This window comes from Malurus melanocephalus, unplaced genomic scaffold (assembly GCF_030028575.1).
Source record: "Malurus melanocephalus ecotype Western Australia unplaced genomic scaffold, MMel_1.1 scaffold_96, whole genome shotgun sequence".
In the NCBI taxonomy this organism is placed as follows: Eukaryota; Metazoa; Chordata; class Aves; order Passeriformes; family Maluridae; genus Malurus; species Malurus melanocephalus.
This window is the reverse complement of record NW_026623328.1, coordinates 1,530,849-1,554,215: the sequence shown is the minus strand read 5'-3', so window position 1 is coordinate 1,554,215 and position 23,367 is coordinate 1,530,849. Positions and strand designations below refer to the sequence as shown.

At 42.3% G+C, this 23,367-nt stretch overlaps 1 protein-coding gene across 8 annotated transcripts in view; it reads left to right on the top strand.

Moving 5' to 3' along the window:
* Nucleotides 1–23,367, top strand: part of PEAK1 (pseudopodium enriched atypical kinase 1) — a 108,733-nt gene that overhangs the window by 41,630 nt on the left and 43,736 nt on the right. For 7 of the 8 annotated variants that reach the window (XM_057368722.1, XM_057368714.1, XM_057368716.1 and 4 more), the window contains one exon: nt 6,796–6,966. The gene's annotated coding sequence lies outside the window, so the exon portion shown is untranslated. Of the gene's footprint in view, nt 1–6,795; nt 6,967–22,550; nt 22,642–23,367 lie in introns of all 8 variants that reach the window. The other variant, XM_057368715.1, reaches the window with a different exon arrangement.

Below are 23,367 nucleotides of genomic sequence, written 5' to 3'. Positions count from 1 at the left end.
TTACCCGAGGGTAGAACAAGCCCCAGGTGAATCAGGGCCTCATGGCAGATCACCCCAAATTACAGGGGATTCTGCATGACCCCTGCCCTTTGGGAAGTGGAGTGCCCAGGAGGGAGGGTGGCATTCATGGTGAGTTTATCTTGGGCTTCTCACTGCAGCTGGGCAGACRTTTTCCATCCCGCTGATCTTGAGGACTCTTGATTTGCCTTTGTCCCTGATGTTAAACTGTTCAGCAGGCTCWCAACAGCCTCTGCTGTCAGGAACTTCATTTTATAGGAACAGATTTCATGAGGAGAATGCCATGCACACACCCAATCTGCCACTTTCTCTCCTAATCCCAATTCAAATAAGATTTTCTGATAACCTCTGTCATRCATCTGTGAGTGTTTGTTCCTGGGGGGGATTTGGAGCCTGGCAGCCACAGTTTGAGTGTTAGGCTTGTCTGGATGTGGCCTGGAGATGGAGCAGGAAATCCACTGCCATTTCACAGCTTTATTTGTTGAATGGAAACCAGGGAATCGATATCATGTATTCAAGAGCAAGAAAAATGGCATTTACAGCAGGGTGTAATTTTTTTTTATGGTCCCAATCATTCCTTTGTTTGCAATTTTAACTTAATATATTCATGATACCTTGAAATAGGGGTATGCAAGGAGATGGGGGGGTTGAAATTGCTTTTGTGGTTGTTTCTGGCTTATATAAATGTATATATTCTGTAAAGATCAAAAGTGACTCAAAAAGAAGATTTGGAAGAGGTTATTCATCGAATTTTTTTTTTTTTTTTTGCAATACATTGCAGAGGGGGAAGAGAAATGTCAAGCTTGTTCTCTCAGACTTGGGTTTTGTTCAGCTTTCTTGTTTTCACAAGATACCTTATTTTTACCAAAATTTCTAATAAGCCCCTGGAGTAAAGTATATACTAACAAAAGTAATGTTGAGTGTTTCAATAAAAATCTCTCCTGCTAGCTCATCACAGATGCAGAAACTCTGGTTATTCCATTAATTCCCCTGAGAGATTCCAGGACACCTTTTCAAGAGCGGATCTACATTTTTTATATACTATTAATTGAAATATTTGGATTTTCTTTAAATCTTTTTAGGTCTGCATTGTTTTTAATTTTTTATTTGCATATAAAATTTATGAAGTTAGATTATGATAATGCCATTCTCAGTGGTTCTAAAAATACTTTTTAAGTCTTGCCTTGCATGATTTGTCAACTCAGATTATTACATTTGCATCTTTTTTTCTAGAGCCTGTGCAATTAAAACCACTTTAATTCATCTACGTTTCATGATGCAGTTAAATGGAGAAGATAAGCCCATTTGTTCATGGCAATTTTGAAATCCTGCTTAATACTGTTATTTAAACCAAAGACATTCTCCTAGGATTGAAAGTGTGGGAAGAAAATGGCAAATCCCAGTGTGGAAGCTGTAGAAGTCTTGTCAAAGTCAGAGTGCTTGAGAAATTTTAAATGGCCTTGTTTAGTTAAACAAGGAATTAGGAATTTGCTTAGGGAAGACGTGGGCTGGAGGTTGTATAAAACAGAATCAGAAAGGTCATGGGAGATGACAGCAGGGCCTGGATGTGATTGATAGTTGAAGGCAGTTCTTGTGCATATCTGGAGAAGGTTATTTCCAGTATTGCTGTAACTCTGGGCAGATTTTAGAAAGTTCAGTTCATGTCACAGATTCTTCAAATTTATGCACATCCAGACATTATTTGGTGGCAGTTGAAGCAGCAACATAAAGACAATGTTTGTAATGTTATAAACAGGAAAGCAGAAGTGGTGTTCCTCGAATATTTTGTGTTCATACTTGAGGTAATATTTCTTTATTAAAAATGTTTTATTAAATGATTTGGAGAAATCTGGAGGAGATTTCTCTGGTAAWCCCCAAAAGTGAAGATTGTGCCATTCTTGTGTGATGAGGTGAATGCTTCTGCAGAAACAATTTGGAGAAGAAAAATATCAGAAGCAATGGAAGGCCCAGGATTTGTGCCRTTTTTCAGCAGTGCTGGCATCTGCCCTGTGCTGCAGCAGGATCTGTCCCATCAGGATAGACAGTGGGGTTGGCAGTAGGGTTATCTGTACACAGAAGGGAACAAAGATCTTTTAGGGGGGTTAGAGAGAAATCTGGAAACTGAAGCAGCACTATGCACAAGCTAATGAAGAGAATTTGCAAAGCATGCTATATTCAAAACCTTGTAGTAATAGTATCATGTTTAAAGAAAATTACTCAAACTTTGCTACTTCACCAACATTCCTCCTTCCCTTAGCACTCCCCTCGCTTATCTCTTGCCAAGAGCTGCTGAAAGGAAATACTTTTCTGCCTTTCTCTTGTTTCTGTCAGTAATAATGGTGAGCCTGAACTCTTCTGTAGTGGCAACCAGTATTTGAGTAAATTGTGGTTTTTGTCAGATAAATCGAATTGGTAATATTTTTCTTGATTCCCAAAACCCTCATTTATCTTCCCATTAAAAATATATCTATTCTCAGATTTCCATTCTTCCCTTTCAATCTGTAAAGCATAGCATGTGATGTGGTTTCTGTGTTGATTTTCAAGATAATTTTTAGCTTATCAAAGACCTTCTGTCTCAACAACTTTGAAACAAAGATTTTTGGAATAGATGAGAAAGTGCAGCTGCCAGATTAACAGACACAAAAAACTGGAAGGGGAGGATCTTGCAGATGGYTCTAATAAAACTGGGCAAAACAGCAAACGGGGGCGGGGGGAGAGTGGGTKGAAATTCAAATTGCAATCCCAGTGCAAGTTTTGGGGTTGGTTTGTGAAAGAAAGTTGCATAAACAGTCATTTGAGGGTTTGGGATTGGGGGCAGTTTATTGTTGCTTTCAGTTTTTCCTTCTCTATCCCTGTGTCTGTGCTGCTACCTGAGCTTGTGTTGCTGTGCCAAGAGCCCTCCTCTGGCAAGCCACAGTCAAACATTCATAGCATTTTGGGGAATGTGAAATACCAGCAAAAGTCTTGATTTTCAGTGGTTGTTGAGAGAAGAAAATGTGCTTGTTAGAGCACAGAGCAGTAAAAATGGAGCAGACTTGTGTTGCCTCATTGTTYCTGCCATCCCATAGCCAGAAAGGCATTTTGGCCCAGCCTTGATAAACCCTGTGTTCCTTTGAGAAGTTTGCTCTAYATGATTCATTCATAAGCATGGGTGACCAGTAGTGCCTTCTGTCTTTTCAGCTAATTTTCTCCTCTTATTAAATGGTATTAGGTGTGTAATATTAGGCCAACAATTAAAGAATGAAAATTGCAGAGATGCAGCTGAGGGCCTGGATAGTCTCTGATGGTCTCAAATTCAATCACTGCTTCTTGACATGATCATTTGGGTTCTTTGGTGGTTCTTCTGGCCAGAAAATACTATTGTCATCTCATTTCCAAAGCCAAAGCAATAAAATCTTTATTTTTTACTTTCTCTTGCTAATCWTTCCCTTTTTCAATGAAAGCAAGAGTTTTTGAGAGCACACAGGCTTTCAGCTTACACGGCAGCCCTTGGGGATGTGTCTTCATCTTGCTGTGTCAAAAGCTTTTCCAATCAGTAGTTGGGGAGTAGCAAACCCTTCAAATGCGTGAGTAACAGATACTTGTTTTATTTAAGAGTCCTTAAGCATGAGTAAGTCATTAAGTACTTCCTTTCTCCCCATGAATCAGTTCTATTTTAAACAGTCATCTTGTATTTAGTATTTTAAAGGAGTATAAGAAGTTTTGATTTTTAAACTCTGTTTTGGAGTCTCTTGTGTACCTCTGTGAATTTSTATTAAAAATGTATCTGTTGAGGGCTGCAGATTCCCTGAACTGATGCAATCCCTGTCCCTACCTCCTTCAAGAGTGGATATATTCTGGGTACAGCATTTCTTTGCCAAGGTGATAGTTTTAAAGTGAAGAAGTTACTGCTCTGCAAACAGAGCACATCTCTCTTCATTACCTGGGCAATGGGTGGGTAATGCCACCTCAAAATGCCACCTGAGTGGCCTCTCCAGGGCTCAACAACAACAAGAGCAGCGTGCCCTTGTGCTGCTCTGGGAGCTCCTGTGCCAGGTGATCTCTGCAGCCTCTTTGAAAAAGCTCATGTGTGGGGGGTCTGTGGAATTCCAGTGAAAGGGATCCCAAGGTTTAATGGAATGCTCTGGTTGTGGATATTGATCCTGTGATGCTGTCATGCTTTGCTGATTCAGTCAATTTGGAAAGAATCTGTTTCCCCTCTCTTTAGTGTATCATGCAAAAAGGATAACGGACATGAATATTTATAATTAGGTATTTTTGCAGGGGTTTGTGTCCAAGATACAACATGCTGAGACATTAAAGAGCTCGAGTGTTGCCAGAATCCTCCAGCYTGGCAAATCTGACAGCCAGTTGAAGGCAAAGACAAGCTTTTATCACAAAATCAGGCCGTGTACTGAATGCTAAAGCATCAGCAATTGTTCAGAGCTCGGGAAGAGTTCACTTGCAATAAATATGAATAGGAAAAACCTTTCCCAAATGATGCTTTGTTTCCTTGTGGATTTGCTTCCGGTTTTGCCTCCTTACACAGTGAGCAGTCATAATTCAGCTGGTGGGGTTTGACACAGAGTTCCTGTTCCTCACCTTGTGAGGAGGTGCCCCTTTATTCCTGCCTGTCAGTCACACTGAAGGACAGGGAGCTGCTCCCTGCCTTGGCAGCTCTGGAAAGTCGGGATGTTTGCAGCAGGGGCTGTGATTCATTTGTTCAGCATTCCTCGCCCTTTGTGCTGTGAGGACAGCTCGGAGGGACCGAGTCACATGGCAATTCCTTTCATGCAGAGCTTCTGCCTGAGCCTCTGCTGAAAGCCAAGGGAAAAATGGAGAGGGACTCATCTACAGCTTCATTTACTCCATCCACCCTAATTGCCTCATCAGAGCAGCAGCTAAAAAGAAGGATTGCACATCATCTTTATCAATTAACTTAAATTTTTTTTAAATTAATCTGTAGTGCTGGGCACTGAACAGAAGTGAATATGGAGTGGTTTGATTCTTTTCTTTGAGTGGTAGATTGTGTTTTTGAAGTCCCCKTGCTGCTTTATGAGTACAATGACAATTGTATCTATGATCTCTGTACCACCTGTTGCCTTAGCTACCATTTAATGTGCAAWATGCTTATGTTGGAGATAAAATGTTTTCTGGGGCACCTATAAAACACCTCAGTGATCCTCACGAGCCCCAGGAGCACCAGATTTATACACAGCTGTGCCAGTGAATCTCTGCCATCTCCAGCTGGGCCGGAGCTGTTGGAGTGCAGCTCCACAAGCAAAGGCAAATGGCAAAGCAGAGCCCTTTGCTACTGCTGGGCAAAGCCTRCAGAATTTCAGGACAGAAATCCAAATGCCTGCATGCAGCTAAAATTAAAGAATGTGTGTAAGTGTTGATGTTTCATTATATAGGTAAAGCTCCAGCAATGTTTTGCTGGTTTGGTGCTCCCTACAGAGAGGTGCCCACAATCAGGGCCATGGCAAACACTAAAGGAGGAGAAATCCACACCCCACCCCTCTAGCCAGCTGCTTCAACTGGAGCATCCTGCCTGAATCCAAAGTTGCCAGTCCCTCGCTCTTCTAGCCAGAAAGACATTTTGGAAGGGGGTAAAATTTTATACAAACACWTCTCCTTATGGAGAGACTTTAAATAATCTTTCCATGCAGCTGTTCCATGCCATGAAGTGTTGGCTGATTTTTCTGTTCTTCAGGGCTGTGTTCTCTTATTTCAAAGAACTTGGTAAAATGCAAAAAAAAAAAAAAATTGCTGCTGAGTGAGGTTCTCAAAACTACTGAGGATGGTGGTGTACTGAGGATGGTCTCTCAACATTCCTTTGGGAGCTTTTGCAATGCTCAGTTCTCATTCCTTTTCTTCTCCTGCATCCTATTTCTAGCTAAGCCCATCTGCAGAAGCACATCGATTGATAACACTTGGGTTAGAAGATTCAATCTTCTCCATCCAGAGTCAGCTTTTCACTCACCTCTAATATCTCCATTTAGACAATGAGCCACAAGTTGAAGTTTAATTTGGTGGCTATTCCCTTACCTGCCTACAGTTCGAGGGTTTTCACCCTTCTCATTAAGTCCATTTGCAAGTATATAATGTGTGTTTGCTGTTAGGATGGTTCTTATTCACCTCCYCCTTGTTGTTACTCATCTGCAGTTATTTCAGTATCTTCCTTTCAAATGTCCTGAAAAGTCTTTTTGTGGTGATAATCGTTGTCAAGGCATTTTGATGGTGCTGCTCAGCAGGCTGTGTTTGCTTTGCACAGAAGTTTAAGTGCTTTGCTCCTTGTTATTTGTGGTTTCCCTTATACAAATAGTTTGTGTTTGCTTTCGCTCTGCCAACTTTRTCACCCACAAATGTGTTCACACTTGAAGTCACAGAAGCAGAATGTCAGAGGAGGGAAAAAATAAAACCCCAAAAGAACTGATCAGTGCTTTCTCCTTGAGTAATTCCTAAGTTCCTTTTCCTAGGAAAAGTCCTTAATTCTTCCAGGAGGTTCTACAGGCTGTTCCTTCAGCCCATTTTCATTGCAAAGCTGCAGCTTGGCTCTTGGGCAGATAAAATTAAAGGAAGGCTGCAGCAGTGTGCTCCTGGGAAATGGGAATGTTAAGGATGGGGACAATAGTTTGGTGTGCCAGCTCTGCAGCCAGAATTCTGAAAAGAATTCAAGTGTCTTTTTATGTAGCTCTCAAGGTGTTTAAGAGATCAGGAGGTTACTCAAGAACAAAAATTAACAATAAATCAGATCTGAAATTTGTTTGAAATAACTTTGTTGTCTGTCTTTCACAGAAAATGTTGCTGCCCTGACCAGCAGTCATGAAGAGAAGGGGGTGAAGCGAATTTGTCTGGACAAGTCAGAAGTTTTGAGATTTCCAGCAGGATTTATTGCCAGTGGCTGCAGGAGGTTTTGCCAAGCCAGCCATTGACGTGAGAATGGGTTCAGTGCCTCAGACTTAAGTGGTAACTCAAATTTCTGTCATTTTATTTCCAATACAGTACCGTAGGATCATTCATGTGGATTATAGAGGGTAATGTTTTACTACTGCCAGATTTTAAATAGAGGAATCTTACAAGAGCCAAATGTGATTTTGTGAGCTTCATTTGTTAGCAAAAAGCTGGATTTTTAGTATCTGCTGGCATATTCAGAGATTTCTTCCCGTGGGTTCATCACATCTCTTCATCACTGAAAAACAAAATTAGATTTTGCTGTTTCTTTCTACCCAACGCCCAGCAAAACTGCAGTTTGGAATAGGTTCTACAAGCAGCTCTGATCCTGGTTTTAGTTCTATGTTTAGTGTTTTGTGTGACTCCTGAAACATGCGGAAAGATTCACTTACATGGCACACGAGGAAGTTTGTTCTTTTCTGCTATCATTCAGTATTTCCTCAAAAATCTTTTTCTCTTTTTGTCTTTTCTTTGCTGTTCTTGCTTATCTTGTTTGCTGCCTTATGTCATTCATAAGTGGGTATTAAACATCTGAAATACTTCTATATCTGTTCCTAAGGTCACTGTACTAGTCAGGAATACAAAACTTTGCTACTTTTTGAAGTTAAATTGGGAGCAAGAAGATCCCCAGCCCTTTCTGACTGTCCGTTTTGGGCTCTGCCTTTGCAAAAATGTGGAACTGGCCACTAAAACCAGAAGAGGGGTACAGGGGAATTAGCACATCTTTCATGCCACTTGTTTCCATGTCTTTTGAGAAGAGAGAGCRAAAGAAGGTGTTTGTGCTCTCCTCAAAGCCTCCCTGAACCTGAGCACAATAGAATCTGCCTTAGTTTGAAAGCTGTAATGGAACAGCATATATCAAAAATGACATCTCGCCCCGTTTCTTTCATTTGTCATGAATAAAACAAAGGAAATCTGTAATGTGTTGTGGTTTGTTTGAAATGATTCTTTCTCGKTCTACCCTCTTGTTTTTTAGAGGGAGAGTGAACAGATCTGACAGTAGTTTTGTGACTTTCAGTAGAAAAATTAGTCCTGCATTTCTGAACCTCACAAACATACCTGTCCTTATTAACCAACCCAGGCAGGGTATTCATTCCACCCCTGTGTTATAGGCTGTGTTAGTGGAGAACAGTCAGTGCCCTAAAGGGATTCTATCCTAATTTCTGTGGGATTAAGGGTGGATTAATGGTCAGCATTAATGTGGCAGTTCTGTCTGAAATTCACCCTGAGGTTCTTGTTTCTCATATGAGAGCACAGTCAGACCAGCACTAAGGAGCCTCCCAACCAAGAACTGAGAGCTCAGCCATGCATCAGGTGCTCAGGAGGCTGCCAGGTTCTTCCCTCACTGAATTCCCATCTTTAGGAGTTGTCTGGTTCRTTGCCAGAGTTGTTTCTATATTGTGTCAGTGTCTTCTGTCTTCTGCTGCATTGGCAGGAAGAGAGGGCTTACAGATTCCATCTGCAATGGTGACAAATGAAGCTCAAAAAGAACTTAAAAATGTTTTTCTTCTTTCAAGTTTTCAGATTTACTGTGCTCTCATTTATGCCTTTTCTCTGTTGTTCCCTGCAGCCCGTTCTCTTTGAGGGTGTGCACAGATCCTTAGATCTGATTCACTCACGTGTCTAATGAGAACAAGAAAGACAGTTCCAGCTCTTGTCTGTTTTGCAAAAGTTTTGGAGCTGGAGCACTTCAGTGGGATTTCAGGTTTTGTAGGGCACTTTGGAGCCAGAAATATAAGCAGCACAAGTGAAAAAGCAACGCTAGTCACAAACTCTTGCCCATTCTGACAACACACCACCTTGGCTTATCCTTATGCAGCGGGTCAGGAGAAGATACAGACAGGCTGTAACGACCATCGTTTTAGAGGAAACATTTCTAGAAAACCAGAAGGTGATTTTTATCTGTTCCCTTGTATATCCCTGGCTGGCAGAGCAACTTCTTCAYGCCTTTGACAAAACACACCAACTGTAAATTGCCAGGGATTAGGGTTTCATCTGAGGAAAGAAGGTTCCCATRATTGTTTCTGCATTTAAATTACTATTATTTAGCTGATAAAAGTGACAATCAGAGGCCCAGGAACAGGGAGTAYGATGTGTAGCTGAGGGAAGTGCTGGGTGGGAGGAGGCCTGGGAAGAGCCAGGGGTTGCTGCTGTGGGCAGATAAATCTCCTTCCTGCTGGAGATGCTGTGGAGTGGCCTAGGTGGGAACTGAGTGCACATATTCATTCTGTCTCTGAGAACAGCTGGAGGATGTTGCCTGGGAGGTGCTCTTGGCTCAGGGATTTTAAATGGGAGGGTTTTCTCTCAGCTTGAGAACACATTTTTTCCGCTTGACTCACTGACTGAAATCTGAATGAGTGATAAAATTTCTAAAAGTAATGTCGAATTGGTTGGAATAATAAAAAGTGCATTTATCATCAGGAAGGAAGAGCAAAATAAGGGGAAAGGTTCAATGAAGAGGAAGTCACCACCTTCCCAGTAACAATGGGAGGCTGTGGGCAGCTAACACACCTCAGCCTGCCTGGCTCTCCAGCCTCACAGCAAGCTGCCAGCAGAGAGGATCCTGAAACCCTCCTCAGGCTCCTGTCCCATGTGCAGGACCCACTCACACCCTGTGGGACACTTCCCATTGGAAAAGCCCCACACTGGAAGGTGTTTGCATAGGTTACCTCACCATACACAACTCCAGCCTGTGTGTGCATGAAAGGAAGCTGCCCCCTGACTCCTGCAGAACCCAGTTTTTTCCAGGAACAACACCAGCCTTTGTTGCTTCTCTTTTGCTTGGCACACAGAACAAGGAAGAATAGAAAATACTGGCTGAAGAGGAGCCTGTTGTGATCGATGTGCTCTGTAGATAAAGTGAGGTATCTGCAGGGGCAGGGTGGGGCTAGTGGCTTAGATGGATTTTCAGATAATAACCATAATAATATTCTTTTAATGATCTTACATTTCTGTGCTGCATATTTCTATACATTTCTATTGCTTTGTGCATTCCAGAACARTTTTCCAAGCTCCAACAGTTGTATCAGCTTCTGAATACTTGCACTTTGGAGAAGCACAGAGGACTTGCTGTGTGGGTTCCCTGTGCAGAACAGGCTGGCTGCCTTCCCTGTCATGGCTGAGGAATCRTGGAATTAGGGGTCTAAAACAGGGAACAGATAGAGGAACATTTTCACTGCAGTTACATATGAACTAAAGAAAGATTCAAAATCTTTCAGCTGGATTTTCAGCTGTATCTCAGAAGTAACTGAAGATACTCATATGAGGATTTGTTTGGGCTCAGGGGTAAGGAAACAAGACTTGGTTCTTCCTCCAGACCTGGCTTGCTCGTTTGTCAGGTCCAACCAGGCTTTTCCAGCTGAGGTTGAAATGGCTGATTCAAAATGGAAACATTGACAGACTAAGCAACAATAACTTAATAATATTTATTCCATGTTCCTATATGCACTTCTTTCCAGAGGGCAGTTCAGATTTTTCACACTTGAGGTAGTCTCTGTTTTCATTTAGGCTTAAATCTGAAATCTGCCCATCACAGGTGTGTTAAAAATACAGTTCTTGTCAGTTTGGCTGATAGAAGGCAGCTGATGCTGTTTGCTGAATTCATAYTGGTGTGATGGCTGGAAATTTCAAATAAACAGGACAAAATGGAAAAATCATCTCATAAGTGTGYGAGGCTCCAAACCAATCCTGCTCTTCATTTTGGAYATATTCCTGGAAGTTCCRAACAACTCTGCTGCTGGGTGTCTCRTAGCTCTKTTTGTGGTGGGATGGCAGATGGGTTACTGTGGGAGCAGGGAATTTTCTGTGATTGAGAGGTGAGAGGCCTGCCTATGGTGAGATCTCTTTTCATTTGCTCAATGTTTTAACAAATTCACCTTCCTGAATTTCTGTCATGTGAAACTGGTGTATTTTACGCTGTCATTTCATTTATCAGCTGCTCAGCTGGTGATAATTACATTGTATTTCTCATGCTGGGTCCTTTCATTTTTCTTGAGTCTGTTATTATGTGATGTGGCCTTGGCAAGRAGCACATTTCCATTCTTTCAAAAAAAGCCCAAAACTTAAAAAAAAACCAAAAACCTCTGCATACAGTTTAGATCCTGCTAATTAAGAAAACTATGAACTTCTAGGTGAAAAAGATAATGAACACACTTGAACCTGCTGCAAGCAATAATCATTTCCATGGAAGTCCTACTGTTCCCAGGTTCTGCACAGTGTTGGATTCCTTTAGGTGCAACAGCATCCACCTCAAACAGGGAGTTGCTGCAGCAACAGTTCTTATGCCCCTTTAACACAAAATAATTGGAGCTTCGGAGGCTTCTCAGATTGAAAAGGTTTCTTCAATTTATCCAGAATGCAACTTTTCCTTTCAAACATCCATTTCCSTGGGGTTGGACTAGATGACCTCCAGAGGGTCCCTTCAACCCTAAGGATTCTGTGATTCCTTCACTCTCCCCAGGATAACTGAAAATGCACTCAGAACCAACTGCTGATGGTGCAGAATCTTTCTTCCTTTGTTCTTCCAAAGCAGCAGTTCTTTGAGCCCAATCATCACTATCTTAAATACAAACTTTAGCATATATATATTTTTAAGCAGAAATACTTCACAAACAAATAGGCAGGGCTTTAAAGAGATTTCAAAATAGTTCCAAAAATACCTGCCTTGTTTTCTTTTTCAGCCTTGTCTTATGTATCATTCTTTATATAGAGTTAGCCTACTTTTTTTGCTAAGCTTTTATTTTYGTTCTGTTGCTTTCCATTTCTGGTAATATAAATTCTGTGCATTCTCTTGGGGAAAACTGCAGGTTACACTTTAACTTGCACTGTGGTGGCAGTGCTTTGTGATTTATATTACAGTGGCATTCCAAAGATATTTCACAAAATTCAGACTTTTCCTACTGAACGAGTATGGTAGGCTATGTGCAAACATAACTGGGATTGTTTATTTTTCCATACTAGATAARAAGGTGGAAGGACAAATAAAATACAAAATGAAAAGAATCCCTATTCCGGATTCTTTAGATTCCTGCCTCCCCACCCAGATTTTTTGAGAGCRCTGCAGGCTATTAAGATGCATGTTGGTTATCTGCTGTATAGCCCTATCCAAGATCTAACAATTACTGATTAGTTATGTTCTCTTTTACTGTGCTGCATTGCTTTTCTTATTAACATCTTTACCAARTTAAAATATTTCAAATTTTTCACAGTGATTTTTTTAATTAGTAGTTTGAAATAAAACTCCTACTTGATAACAAGCAGTGACACAGGGATTCTCCTATCAGTGCAGCTGCAAACCAGTCAGAGGGATTGAATCTCTCCAAAAATCCCAGGTTTTAGGGAAAGCAGTGCTGAAAATGGAACTGASACAGACAACTTTCTCTTATTGGTGCTTACTTCCTCTTTCAGTTTTTTTGCTGCGAGCACAGTTCAGGTACCTCACAGTTTAAACAGGTACTGTGTTACAGCAAGAGCAGTGTGTTAGCAGTTCTGACTTACAGACATTTCAGGCTTCTTGGGCACTCTCTGCTGTCCTCTCCTGTCATAATTTCAGGATAAGTGACTTTTGGCATGGTGCTGTTTGCTTTCAACATCCCTGTAAAGCTCACTGAGGAGGATACATACCCCACCAGTTTCAAGCTGCCACACCATGAGAAATAAACTCATTAGTATTACTACACTAATGGCCACTAGAACAGTTTGGGGTGTATTTTACTACATCAGTCTTGTGCTTTCAGAGTTTAGGGCTTTGAGTGAGTGAATTTGCAAGTATTAAATGAATCAAAATTTAAGAGTTTGCCTTAATAATGAAAAAGACGTTTCTTCTGTAGCTAAAGAAAGATTGCACCGCGCTCATTGAAGGAAAATAAGCCTTGTCTGTGTGTTACTGATTTTCAAGAGTTTAGCTGATAATATCCATTAAGCTYGATGCTGGTGATGGATACAAAAATTAACCTTGAATATCTGAGCGGTGGTGACATAGTGGAGTCTTGCATCAGTCAGTATTCAGTTAATTATCTAAGTATCAGTGCAAAGAGAGCAGGCTCCAGCTGGCTGTAATTAGGGCTGAATTGTTCCATGCCTTCAAGACAATTTTTACATTCATGGGATCTGCAGCTTTCTGTTGTCCTCATTTCCTGCAACATAAAAGCACTTGTATGTCAAAGAATGAAAGGGGGCAGATAGTGAGAGAGGCTGTGCGGATAAATCTCATTAAAATCCTTGACAGTCTGGCTGAGAAATAGGCATTGCAAGTTCTAAATAAATTTCTGAAAAAAATTAAAAGGGAAAACAACCCCCAGGAGCCATAGACAGAAAGTGTTATTTCAACTGACTGGAAAAAAAGGTGGATCTTTAGAAAGCACTGTGGGTTCTATAAAAGCTGRAACGTGCTCTGTAAATTTTGTCTTAATGAGAGACCACCAGCCTGTGCAGGAGGAAAGTGGGATGGCAAATCAGGAGTGGTGTGACAGAACAGTCGATGAGGAGCCATGGGATCCAGCACTGCAAATGCCGTGGGTCACAGCCCCTTAGTTCAGCTCAGCCTCTGCCTTTGCCCAGCACTGCTCTTGGCTCCTCGGTGTGTCCTGGCTCTGGGAGATGCTCCTCAGCTCCCTTCRGTTCTCAGGTCATCATGACCTGGGCAGCCTCTTGTTACCAGCCTCTGTTTCAACTCCTGAGCAAGACTGGCAAGTTTTCAAATGATTCCTCTATTTGGAGAAGAAGCAGCCTTTTGTTTAGTTTGCATGTAAAKTCCACGTTGGTATTTCAGTGGGATCCAGTGCAGAAGGTCTGTGCCAAGAACTGGGGCAGAATGAGCCTGAGAGCTTCAGATCTGTTCAGGTCATGATGCTACACAAAACGGGTAAAATCAAATCCCAAAATCTCTGCTGAAATCTCCACTGACACTTCTTGGGGTGCAGCAGCCTCCCTGCTCCTCATGGCCTGGCAGCCTTGTCCCCCTGGGCTGAGTGTTGGTGCTGAGGTTCAGCAGCCCCTTCAGCTGGGTTTGCTGCAGTTGGAAAGCTGGGACTGTTCAGAGGTGTCAGGAGAAGTGGTGAGGGTATATGAAGATGAGAATGACCATCAAATTTAAGCTTTCAAATGTCCTATAAGCATAAGGGGTTAAAGAAGGTTAACAAAACCAGTAGCTGATAAGGAAAAATGCACAAGTTAAAYTCCTTCTTAATTAAATGCAAGTTAAATATTGTCATAAATGTATTTTTCTGTTCAGATTGGTCCATTCAGACAGGCATCTCCAGCAGTGGCTTTGCAGATACCTGAGCTGCATTCAGCAAATGCTTTTGCCACATGGGCATAGAGCTGCAAGTATTGAGCTGTCTGAGCCATCATCCTGCAGTGCCCTGGCACTGGGTGAACACAGACAAGCTGTGTGTCAGAGCACCTCAGTGCTCACACCCAAGAAAATAATTTTATTTTTTATGCTGAAGTAAACTTTGTCAGTTTTGTGCGCTTGATTATTAAYAGGAATTAATGCTTTGCTTATTAGACAAGAATGCTTTACTTACTGATCTGCTTCTGTGGACTGAATACAGAATTTAGAATTCTGATACAGMATTTAGAATCACAGATTCTGTTTATTGACTGAAACAAAGTCTCTTAATCCTCAGTATGTAGCTAATTTGCTTCAAACTTTCCTATGAGAGCTATGCAAAACCAGCTGGACAGATAAGAAACTGATAGCCAATGTGTATGACAAACCTGTTGGAGCTCCAGCAGAGAAGCACCGAGCTAAACTAGTATCACAGGGTTTGATATTAGTTATTCAGTCTAGTGCCCAGCTGTGAGCAAGGGGAATTGATAAACTGTTCTCCCCATCACAGAATCAGAGAAYAGCACTTAGTAGCCAAAGGAAAGGGAGGCAGAGGGGAAGTAATTCAAGTCCCTTCCTCCCCACAAAAGTTCCCTTTCCTCAGTTYTGATTTCCAGCAGGGGACTTTGCTGCAGGGCCCTGTGAGTCCCGGTGTTGGCAGCATGGCTGGGCAGTGCCACTGAGGTTAAGCAGTCAAGCAGAGGGACTGACAGGTTCCTCTGTGTTTGCAGGACACACAGCCACAATCTCCATTTTGCATGTTTGTATTTCAGTGGTTTGCAGCCAATCTAAAGATACTGGAAATTAAGAGAATTCAGTTAGGATGACAAAATGGTAAAGGTACAACTTGCAACAAAATCCAGGAGCTCCTCAGAACCTCCTCTGTTTTGTGGTTTGGGAGGTGATTAATCCCAGGCACCCTACATTCCCAAGTGCCTCACCTCATACAGAAGTTCAAGCCTGTGTCTATGTTGCAACTTCAGCATAAGGGATAATGGTTCCTAATTGTTGAGTTGCACATTGAGTGCAGTAAGTGCTGACCTCTCTCTGCAGCACTGTGCCACAGAAGGAATGGCTTTCGTGTTGAAACCTGATTGGAGTAGCTGTAATGCTTCATGCATCATTTTAATGGCTCTCTCAAAAAGCCTGGTATCTCGGTATGTCATTATCTCAGACTCTGCAGTTGTTGTTTCTTATTTAAATGTCCTATCTCACTTGAGATTTAATGTAATTAGAACCAGCCTGTGGAAAAATCTTTTTCTATTATGTCTTAGCTATTGTTCCAGTCAAGATGGTAAAGCAAATCAAACAGGATATAATGAAAATGATAAAACCATTTGCAAGAGGCAGTTTTCCTGAGGGAAGCAAAAGGCAGCAGCACTTTTCATTTTGCTTTGTAATTCTAAACATGGTRTGGGCCTTGAGTGACTCCACTGAGACTTGTCCAATACACCTGAGAGCAGAGACAGGTACAGCTGGCAGGAATGTGCCTTGACTGATCCAACAGGGACCCAGAAGCACCAGAGCAATAAACTCCTTGCACTGTTATTGCTCTGTCCCAGTCTGCTCAGCCAGCACTGGGTCTGCTTGCCAGCCTGGKGGTGTGAAGGAGCTGGGCCTGCAGCAATAAACATCTTAGATTGTTATTTTTACCTCGAGCTGTAGCATCCAGAATGGGGACGTCCATCCAGAGTGTGGTGTCTGCAGAGGTACTCGTACCCAAAACCTTGTTGTAACTCATGTTCCTGGTGCTGAAGGGTAGGGAAAAGAMTGTCCAAGGCTTTCTTGGGCTGGCTTGGAGGTCACATCACAGCAAGGCAAGAGCCCTCACTGCTGTCTGCTGGGTGATTTCTGAGCAGTCCAGGTGTTATTGCTCCACATCTCTTTGCTTTTCTATTAGGTTTATAATTTGATGTCAAAGCTGTTTTGCAACATCTTTTCTCTTTCATGCACAAGCCACTTGTGAGCAGGCTTTTGTACTGTCAGCATGTATTACAGAAATCTATATCAATTCTCAGCASTATTGATAAACTTTAGGTCTGAGAGGGTTGATCAAGGGCTGTGTGCCATGGAGAGGCCTCGACATGCAGTGCTTGCACGGGATGCTGGCAGGGCTCTCAGTGTCACTGTTTCAGTTCCCAGCAGCTGGGGGGGATGGATCGAGTGTCTGGTGCACAAAGCCTCTCCACCAGGCAGCCTTGCTTGGCTGCTGCTCTGCTGCTGGCTTTACCTGGGACAGTGGGCTTTGATGTGCAGAGTGCAGCCAGCTGAATCTAGCTTCACACCAGTGTCAGAAGCAACACATCAGTCTTGTTTTTTAAAAGCCAATCATGTGAAAATTCAAAGGATCAAAATTCAAGTAATTCAGATGATCAAAGAAATCATTAGTTTAATACCTGCAAACTATTGTAAAACTTTAGATGTAATGAAACAAAAAGATACCTGACAATATTCTCTTTTTTGTAGGTTTCTGGGTTTGGTGCTGACTAATTTATAGATCACCTCTGCAAAAGTCTGCCTTTTCTGTTGCCTTGGTCTCTTTGGAATTGAAGAAATTGTAGTTTCTTCTTCTCCCCTTCTGCCTGTTCCTTTCTTGTAAAGAAATGATTAAATACTCAGAGTACAAATGCTGCACATTAATATTTATAAGAACTTTTATAACATTTAGAGAGGCAATGCTTCATGGCTGTCTCCTTCTGAATGCACATAAGAAAGTGCCATAATTTCTTCGAAGCTGCACTGAGTCCTTATTTGCTACTGGGTTGGCAGGAGCTGGAGGCTCCTCAGGGCTGCAGTCGTTGATGATGACAAAACACAGAGATCATTGGGGTGTTTCCTACTTTTCTGTTAAAGCACTTGGCTGGTATTTAATATCTCAYAAGAATACATTTTTCATGCATCATTTACATTTAAGTTGCAGAAAATTGCTAGGTAGGAATCTTGTTACTGTCATTGGATAAATACCTGATTCCTGTGTTGATACTTTGGTCTCGGAAGAAGCAGAGTTAAATGTCTTCTGCTTGGAATASTGACACTGTGGGACGATTGAGTGGCCCTGGAGCACACTCTGCAGAGCACTTGGAGGGTCCTCCTGTTAATGCACAAGTGGTTTAGCCTCCACTTCTCTGCATATTGTCTCTCTGTAGCAGGGCATCCTGCGCATACCTAATTGCGTGTGGAATGCCTSAGAGTGTTGTCACACACCCACTTCTAAAAAGCAAATGGAAAGTAGTAGCTCTTAATAGCAGATTTATCCCCTTGACATCCTGAAAGAATTTTGATCAGATTATGCATGAGAGGAGAAAGAAGAAAGGCTTTAGGAATAAGCAAAAGGGAGAGRGGGTAGAGTTGTGATTTGTCAAAGCTGAAGATCATTTTAGAACTGGGTTTGGAAGTTCCTTGCTCATAACATTATTACAACCTCTCCCCTTCTCCCCTATAAAATAATTGCCATAAATTGCATGCTCTCATGTCCACCAGGTTACTATAGGAATTGAAGACCTAAAGTGTGTTTCTTTAGAACCTGGAGTGCATTATCTGGGTTGGAAGGTACCTGTTGGAACTCTGTTCATKATGTGTGGGTCTGTGTGACATGATGACCATTTCAAAGAGGGGGGTGGGGAAATGCTCCCAGTGCTGGGCTGGCACAACAAGCCCCTGTGAGGGCAGAATGGAATCATTCCCAAAGCCATTGCTGTGGGCAAAGCCCTGGGATCTCCCGTGGAGAGGTGAACGGAAAGCTCTGGCTGGGTCTTAGCACATCCTTCCCAGGATGCTCTGACAGACTGATTTCTCTCTGATAGGCTTCAGGCATTCCAGAGGTTTACATCTTTTCACTGGATAAGCTGGCTGAGTTAATTCTTCCTGGAATTCATTAACAGTATAATTTTTCTCTTTTGTAATCATATTTTCTCCATTTTAAGCTCCCTTTTATCTGGTCACACTTTTTTAAGCTTTCTGCCTGTGATGTCTTCTGTAGATTTCMATCTGAAGATCTCTGAATATACCAATGTATTTAATACTTGTGATTTTTCCCCTTTTGTGTGCGTGTTTATAAATATGTATCATTTATACTTCTCTGCTACTGCAGTATGCAAGCTATCAGGCGTATTTTTAAAGAAGGCACTATTTATGTGRCTTTAACCCCTGAACTACTATACTTAGCTTTCAGATAGTGATTTTGATTTTCTTCCTAGATGTTCTGGGCACAGTCATTAGAATTATTTTCATAATTAGCAAAGGACAACTGGAAGAGACTGTCAACAAACAGTTTACATTTCAATTAGAGCTGTACACTTGTGGTATTACATTTATCACTAAATATTACCAGAATAATATTGCAATAATGCACTCAGTTGCACTTTAGTTGTGCAAAACTTTCAAGCCTGATGAGTGGTCTCTGAGCATGTGAGAGTCAGAATTTGCTTACCTCTGTAAGAAAAGCGTGTGCCCACCAGAGAACTCTTGGAGTGTGTTTAGCAGCAGGAGTAATGCTGGATCTTGGGATAATGCTCGCGTCTTTGCATCCACAAGGAAACAAATCTATTGTCTGCATTGTCATACAGCAGCTCATCAAATCCACCCAAACAGATTAAAAAACCTGTAGTTCTTTGACAATAATAACTGCAAGAGTTTTCAAATCACATTTTTCACAGGGGAGATTGAAATTGGACTTCAAAAAAAATTAGCGTGACAGCTCTTCCTAATTTATTTCTTTGCGCTGAATTTTTAGAGTGTAAAAATGAAGTGTGCACCAGGGAGCACCTAGGCATAGCAAGTGGTAAAATTCCAGGGACCTTTAGAGACTTGCATTTTTCACCAGATCCTGGCACGTTAAAGGTTCATGGAGATTTGACGCAGAATTTATTTCATTACTTTTACAGAGTSTCAAACTCAAGTCTTCCATGATACCCTATGAAACAAAACCCCTCACTCGAGTAGGTAACTTGCTGCCAGAATTTTGTATCTCACTGAAAACCAGTGACTGCAGAGACCCCATTGCTGACACGGAGACACTGGGCAGGGGGAGGGGTCTGCCTTTTCCTCCTTTAGCTCAGACATTAATGATGCTGCTGCCTCACTTCAGCAGGCAGCCATCTCATTATCTCTGTGAAGTCTCCTCTGCCCTTTTCCTTTCCAGTTCTTCTTTCTTCGAGTTTAGCAAGTAATTAAAAGAGTACAGTGGCTGAGGAGTGAAAACGGAATTTTTCCAAATGCTGTTCCTTGTAAAATGTAATACATCGCCCACACATCCCAGGGCAGTGATTGAAGATCTCGTCACATTTGTCTTACTTGAGATTTAAGTAAAATCATCTGCTGAGCATTTCAGTCTATCCATGTGCATTACAATTCATCCAGGCTCCTCTGAAAAGAAAAATGGGAAAATAAGACACGGTTAATGTACCGCTCTTTATGTGGAGAGAACAGATTTAACATAGGACATTAGAGATATAGGCTCCAGTCTATCTCCTGACTACACAGTGCTAATTAGCGTTATGAGCCCATCCTTTTGTTCAGCATGTTGGATTATCTGGGCCTTGGAAGAGCTCTGGGCTGGAGCAGAGTGTGCTGTGTTGGGGCTGCCTGGTGTTTGGCACTGCGTGGGGCTGGCAGCAGAGCAGGAGCAGCGCTGGGCTGGACTGKGCTGCTTGGGCACCTCTGTCCTGACCCTGCAGGGAAGGGAAGGGAAGAGACTCCTCCTCAGAGCCCTGCAGGGTTTGTGCCCCAAACAAACCGTGCTTTGGCACAGCTGCAGGTGAAAGGAAGTTGTGCAGAGCTGCTCCTTACATCACTGTGTTCCAGGAAATGCCGTCAGCTTTCTGTGTCTCTCCACTTTTCCCTTTGTCTTCCTGTTCCTGCAGTACCATATGGAAGTAAGGAAATTCCTTCGCTCTCTAAAGAAAGAAAGGAGAAACAAATACTTTTATGTAGCAAAACTTCTTGCATTAATGAGTATTTAGAGGACCTGCACAGAACAGAACAGATCTGCTTCACCTTCTCAGCACTGCTGTATGAAGCAACCCAGGGGCCAACCCCACACCTGTATCCAGGCAGCTGATAAATCTCCTATTATTGTACTTCACCAGTTTTGATTTTTTGTTTTTTACATACTGCATTTTGGCATCCAAACACTAGTCTTCTGTCTTTATTGAGTTTGACATACTGCAATTTCTTTCAAAATTAAGGCTTTGGGATCCCTGTTAACATACCAGGTTTCAACAAACAGCTTTATAAAATAGCTGATTTTAAAAAGCTGAGTGATTGTCAGATGAGAAATKATTTGTACTTGAAACAGTCATAGAAGGTGAAGTTAGTAGTGACTCATTTTCTGGTATTTCTCAAAATCACTGAAATTAAAAAAGAAATTTAACATTTTATCTTTATTCAAATCAGACTGGTTTTTCTGTTGTATAACTGTTAGATACTATTGCAAACAAAAGGCTTGCTTTTTAAAACAGCTTTAAAATAAAAGCCAAATTCATTAAGTTTGCAAAATCATGTGTTTTCCTCGTGCCTATGTGCATCATCTTTGTAAATGCTGGATTTTAGTAAGGTATAAATAGGTAACTTGGTTAACAAATATACAAAAGGCTAAATTAACWTTTTAATCTAGTCTGTTGTAATTTCATACTTCAGTGTTGTTATTGAGAAACCAAAATGATGAAAATGCACTCTCTGTTCTGTGGGTTAGGCCTGGCTGTAGGTGAAAGGTCTGAAACCTATTGTAGGTAGGAGGCTGTTACTGAGTAGGATGTTTTGTATTAATCTTTGTCCTAAGATTAGTCCGGGTTTTTTATTAGCAGCCCATAAGAAAATGTAAATAGGGAGAGCAGGAGATTTGAAGACACAGATATGCACTGGCTGGACTGGAAAAAAAAGATTGAGCAAATACATTGTTTATTATGTACAACTGTAAGCTGGGAATAAAAGAGTTTAGGCCAGGCTTGCCTGATTGCATTGAGAGAAGTGAAGATCCTCAAAAGCTTGTGGAAGGCGTGAGCCCACCATTATCATGAGTTCTGGATGACAGTCTGGACTGAAAAAGGCAGTGCCTGGAYTCCATGTGGAGGGATCTATTTCAGGAGTGGAAGGGTTGTTGTGTTGTGTTTGTCTCCAGTGGGAAGCTCCAGGAACTCTGTGTTGTCTCTGGAGAGCAGCAGCCCAATGGTGCCGCTGACAATTCACAAAAGTCACCAGTGGTTAAAGGTCTGGGCACCTTCTTTTCCAGAGAAGGCTACAGAGCTCCGCTGATTCATATTTTGATTTTAAAATAGCTAATTAGAACCAATAGTGCTTCCCAAGTAYGGGGGCAAAAGCGATGAGTAACGCRGTGTTGATGGCTGTCATGGTTACCATGGCAACCCACGGCCACCATTTGGGATCCYATCCCCTGTTTACATAACCATCACATAACATATGCCACCACAACTAATTAAGCCAARGTTGAGCCCATAACCTTGAAATCTGCCGTACATCCTTTCATTCTGTGTAAATTGCAAGGTTAAGCACTCCAGAGAGTGTGGGGTCTGGTCTGTGAGCACCTTGGGGAGCCCTGGCATCAGCTTCACCTTGGTGTGCAGAGTGGAGGTGAAGCAGCAGCAAAGGGAGCCTGCTCTGCATTCTGAGCAGTTTTCCTCATACAGAGCAATTTGGTGCTGTCTCCTGTCCACAGTGCAGGGACTGAGCCCGGGACCTCAGCACGGAGCACTGRGCAGGGTTTGGCTGCTGCTGTGCARCTTCATGCTGCTTATGTGGATACTGKCTCAGATTGGTTCTTGTTATAAACAATTTACTTCCAAATGCTGCAGTGCTGCACAMGGCAGGAATAAACCTCCCTCAAGACCCTCCAAGAGGGCAATACCAGCAGCCTTTGCCATTTCACTCGGGCTGGCAGTGACAGAAGGTAATTGCCGTGGGCTCGGTGCGGTTCCTGGTGTGGGCTTGTAGCAACCCTGTTTGCTAATAAAGTATTCTGTCATAAAAACCTCGTTTGAAAGGCAAGGAATTCAGATGAGCGTGGTTCTGCTTTTACCTTCACATCCCTGTGGATTGGTATTGAGTCATCTCAGCAGTACAAGAGTAGAAAATTCACATTGTGGTTTTTTTCTGGCTGCAAAAAGCTTTGCATTCTCAGGATTCTGTCAGGCACAAGTAGCAAAATTTATGTTTGGCAATCAGCTCCTTTAGGAAAACATTTCTATCTGTAAAGAATAACTAAAGAAAGGGAATTCAATGTTGGTGTTGATTTTCTTTCTCTTTCCTTTGCTAGAGCTCGTTTGCTGTGTTTCAGCTTTGCAGTTTCCTGCTGTGTCCTGATCCAGGAGCGAGCAGTGGCTGTGCTGCAAGCTGGGCATTTGCAGGTATGATCAGCAGCTCTCCATCACAGCCKSTRTGGGCTGGCCTGGCTGGGCAGGGGTGGCAGGAGCAGCTGCAGGGTGTGCCAGGCTGGCCTCTGTGAGAAGCTGGGCATTTGCAGGTATTGATCAGCAGCTCTCCATCACAGCCTGTATGGGCTGGCCTGGCTGGGCAGGGGTGGCAGGAGCAGCTGCAGGGTGTGCCAGGCTGGCCTCTGTGAGAAGCTGGGCATTTGCAGGTATGATCAGCAGCTCTTCATCACAGCCTGTATGGGCTGGCCTGGCTGGGCAGGGGTGGCAGGAGCAGCTGCAGGGTGTGCCAGGCTGGCTCTGTGATAAGTCACCTCTGGTTTTTGGGTGGCCGGATGCTGCTGGCTGCTCCTGCTGCCCACACAGCACATGGGCTCCTGGGGCAGGTTTTTCCTGCTGCAGTCAGCCTGCTCAGGAGCAGCAAGAGATTCCTGCTTCCCCTTTGCTCCTGTTACAGCGCTGGCTAAAAATTATAGTGGTTTACATACTTGATAGGTTTAAATATCTGTCTGAAAATGCAGGGTGTTTCTTCTGTCATGGAATAAATAGAGCAAATTCCCCAGCTGCAAAAACCAGTCATTGACTGAACAGATAAAAACTAACATGGAATTTCTATTGCGTTTCCTTTCTGATTCTGTCCTTGATTAYATCTAATGATGCCTTCACTGCACAGCTCTTCCATGTGTGGATTATTTTAAAGAA